The sequence below is a fragment of the Notolepis coatsorum genome (assembly GCF_963971535.1).
Source record: "Notolepis coatsorum genome assembly, chromosome: 2".
In the NCBI taxonomy this organism is placed as follows: Eukaryota; Metazoa; Chordata; class Actinopteri; order Aulopiformes; family Paralepididae; genus Notolepis; species Notolepis coatsorum.
In genome coordinates this window covers 186,187,536-186,191,957 of record NC_140166.1, presented here as the reverse complement: position 1 = coordinate 186,191,957, position 4,422 = coordinate 186,187,536, and positions in this window count along the sequence as shown.

The window sequence follows — 4,422 nt, the reverse complement described above, 5'->3', positions numbered from 1 at the left end:
GAGTCGGAGTCCCGAAAATGGAATGTGTGTCACGCATCAACAGAACAATGTTTAGTGGATTTCGACAGCATCCTCACGCAAATGAAGGATCGATTAGATCACAAAAGACTGCTGTTTGTTGCATTGCTGGATTTGCAACTGCAGAGGAGGTCATTGAACGTTTCATCAGAAAAGAGCGAAGGGTGGATTTCATTTGCAAGGAGCGACAGGGACACTATTTCCTCCTAAGAAGTAACGTCGTCAATGGTGAGTGAAATTTTTTTTTTAATATTTAGTAGCTGTGTGGGGCGGGTCTGTGTTGATTATGATTTAATTGGCTGTATTTTATGCGTTCTGCCTTTCTGTGGGTAACAAGCGATTTCTTTTGGTCCGCCGTGGCCCCCCTCCTCCTCCTCCTCCTCCTCCTCCTCCTCCTCCTCCTCCTCCTCCTCCTCCTCCTCCTCCTCTTCCTCTCTCTCCTCCCTCTCTCTCCTCCCCTCCTCCTCCTCCTCTCCTCTCCTCTCCTCCTCTCCTCTCCTCTCCCCTCCTCCTCCTCTCCTCTCCCTCTCCTCTCCTCTCCTCTCCCTCTCCCTCTCCTCTCTTCTCCTCTCCCTCTCCTCTCCTCTCTTCTCCTTAATCAGAGTTTCCAATGCTATAGGTCTATATGACAGGCGTTGTACTCTTAAACAGTAATGTATATTTGTAGATCTGGTATGTCATAAATGTCTGGATGTAGCAGTACTGTCTATATCTCTGTATGTCATATATAGATGTAGCAGTACTGTCTATCTGTATGTCATGTTATGATGAATTGAAAATGGGGGACCCTGATGTAAACAAGACGAAAGTCCTTCTCTGGTCTGCATCCCCTTAACAATTGTGTGTATTGAGCCGTACTGTATTGTACCCATTCTGCAATCTGTTAAATAAAGTTTTCATTCATTCATTCATTCATTCATTCATTCATTCATTCATTCATTCATTCATTCATTCATTCATTCATTCATTGTCCTTGTGTTACATAAAACCCATCTGTGGCCTTGTGCAGAGGAAGCTGGTGGTAAATACATGTTAAGATATTCCAATGTACAGTTTTGCATACCATTGACTCAGAATGGTCTGTTTTATTGAAATCGTCACAGCAGTATAGTTTGTTTATACTTCAGAAGTATGATATTTAAACATGGTCCCCAAAATGAATGGAAGCGAATGAGGAGCCTGACACCTGGGAGGAATGGGGGTGTTGCAGCGTTGGGGATGTTTAAAAAATATAATTTAATATATAATATAATATAATAATTTGTGCTTCACCTAAAGATTTGGTCAGCAGCCTCCACTGGTAGGTATATATTATTTAATTTGTATACTGTTATACCCAATAAAGGTATGATTTAATTAAAATGTGTTTTATATCATATCTTTACTCGTTTCCATGGTAACTACTACAATAACCATAAACCTTGCCAATCTTTACATTTACATTTACATTTTGTCATTTAGCTGACGCTTTTATCCAAAGCGATTTACAAGTTCTGTACAACAGGTCAGCAGGAAGGGGACAACTCTTTCAGCTGAGTAACAATGTTCATCAAACACTGTTGAAAATTGGGTGCTACAGTCTTGAGTGCTAGGTGTTTAAAAACAAACAAGAATATATAATTCCAATAGTTTATTCTGTCTGTTGTTTTGACCATTTATGTTTCATAACGTTGTCCTCTCAGCTCCACAGCGTTCACTTGAGACTGGTTTTCAAATGGCGAGGCTTATGGGTACTGTAGTAGTTACCATGGAAAAGAGTAAAGATAACATTACCCCTGACTGTTTTCTGTAACGCTTGGGTTCTCTGGCCCCGCCTGAGAACCACCCACCATTCTGACACCTGTCACTCGGCTTCCCTGTCACTTGTCTCCCTGTCACTTGTCACTTATTGTTTGGGTCTCCTGATTGGTTGTCACGTTGGTGCGCTTGGTATGTCTGGGAGGTGGTCTTACTTAAACCCCTGTCTTTCTACTTCCAGTTGTCGGACCTTCTCATTCTCCTGCAGAGTACACAGCGGTACCGCAGACACTGGACGTTGCTGTCATTATTGTTATCATTATTATCTTCTCTCCTAGACGCCCTGCGTCAGTGTTACTATCTGTTGCTATTACTCTAGGTGTACCGTTCTACAAATAAAGAGAACCACCGTTAACGAGTAAACACCCTCTCTGCTTCTACTTATTACTCCACAACTGGAACCTACCTGTCTCCGTCGTAACAGTTTTCAGTTTTTTCTCAAATGTAAAGATTCAGATCTCATTGAATTATGCTCAACTCTGCTCCCATCAAATGTCAAACCAATTGAATAAGTGGAATAATATAAACTTGCTACCATGAGAAACTCCTATGCTAAAATCCATAGTAGGCAAAAATGTGCCTGGAACCAGGCAGGTCTTAAAACATGTGACTCCCCAGGTCTAGAGTGATTGACTTTCTTCCTGTACATTTTATATCACTAAGTGTAAGAATAATGAAAAGTATACCTTCATTATTCACAATGATTTTGCTGACATATAGACCACAATCTTTGCATTCTACTCCGCTCCTTCAGGACCTTCACAACAACGTATCTATTTTACACTAGTGCATTGATTGTCATGGTTGTGACATCCAGCCTGTTTCTCTGTCTGTCTGTCTGTCTGTCTGTCTGTCTCTCTCTCTCTCTCTTGTATCTCCAGCCTCTGTTTCTCTGTGTCTCTCTCTCTCTCCCCCTTGTTACTCTATCTGTCTCTCCCTCTTGATTCTCTGTCTCTCTCTCCCCCTTGTTACTCTAGCTGTCTCTCCCTCGTTTCTCTATCTGTCTCTCCCTCTTGATTATCTGTCTCTCTCTCCCCCTTGTTACTCTATCTGTCTCTCCCTCATTTCTCTATCTGTCTCTCCATATTGATTCTCTGTCTGTCTCTCCCTCTTGTTACTCTATCTGTCTCTCCCTCTTGTTTCTCTATCTGTCTCTCCCTCTTGTTTCTATGTCTGTCTCTCCCTCTTGATTCTCTGTCTGTCTCTCCCTCTTGTTTCTCTGTCTCTCCCTCTTGTGTCTCTGTCTCTCTCCCTCTTGTTTCTCTGTCTCTCTCTCTCTCTCTCTCTCTCTCTCTCTTGTTTATCTATCTGTCTCTCCCTCTTGATTCTCTGTCTGTCTCTCCCTCTTGTTTATCTATCTGTCTCTCCCTCTTGTTTATCTATCTGTCTCTCCCTCTTGTTTCTCTATCTGTCTCTCCCTCTTGATTCTCTGTCTCTCCCTCTTGTTTCTCTGTCTCTCCCTCTTGTTTCTCTGTCTGTCTCTCTCCCTCTTGTTTCTCTGTCTGTCTCTCTCCCTCTTGTTTCTCTATCTGTCTCTCCCTCTTGTTTCTCTATCTGTCTTTCCCTCTTGTTTCTCTATCTGTCTCTCCCTCTTGTTTCTCTATCTGTCTCTCCCTCTTGTTTCTCTGTCTCTCCCTCTTTTTTCTCTGTCTTTCTCCCTCTTGCTTCTATGTCTGTCTCTCCCTCTTGATGCTCTGTCTCTCTCTCCCCCTCATTTCTCTATCTGTCTCTCCATCTTGATTCTCTGTCTGTCTCTCCCTCTTGATTCTCTGTCTGTCTCTCCCTCTTGTTTCTCTGTCTCTCCCTCTTGTTTCTATGTCTCTCTCCCTCTTGTTTATCTGTCTCTCTCCCTCTTGTTTATCTATCTGTCTCTCCCTCTTGTTTATCTGTCTCTCCCTCTTGTTTCTATGTCTGTCTCTCCCTCTTGATTATCTGTCTCTCCCTATTGTGTCTCTGTCTCTCCCTCTTGTGTCTCTGTCTCTCTCCCTCTTGTTTCTCTATCTGTCTCTCCCTCTTGATTCTCTGTCTGTCTCTCCCTCTTGTTTCTCTGTCTCTCCTTCTTGTTTATCTGTCTCTCTCCCTTTTTTTTCTCTATCTGTCTATCCCTCTTGTTTCTCTATCAGTCTCTCTCTTGTTTCTCTGTCTCTCTCCCTCTTGTTTCTCTATCTGTCTCTCCCTCTTGTTTCTCTGTCTCTCCCTCTTTTTTATCTGTCTCTCCCTCTTGTTTATCTGTCTGTCTCTCTCCCTCTTGTTTCTCTGTCTGTCTCTCTCCCTCTTGTTTCTCTATCTGTCTCTCCCTCTTGTTTCTCTATCTGTCTTTCCCTCTTGTTTCTCTATCTGTCTCTCCCTCTTGTTTCTCTATCTGTCTCTCCCTCTTGTTTCTCTGTCTCTCCCTCTTTTTTCTCTGTCTTTCTCCCTCTTGCTTCTATGTCTGTCTCTCCCTCTTGATGCTCTGTCTCTCTCTCCCCCTCATTTCTCTATCTGTCTCTCCATCTTGATTCTCTGTCTGTCTCTCCCTCTTGATTCTCTGTCTGTCTCTCCCTCTTGTTTCTCTGTCTCTCCCTCTTGTTTCTATGTCTCTCTCCCTCTTGTTTATCTGTCTCTCTC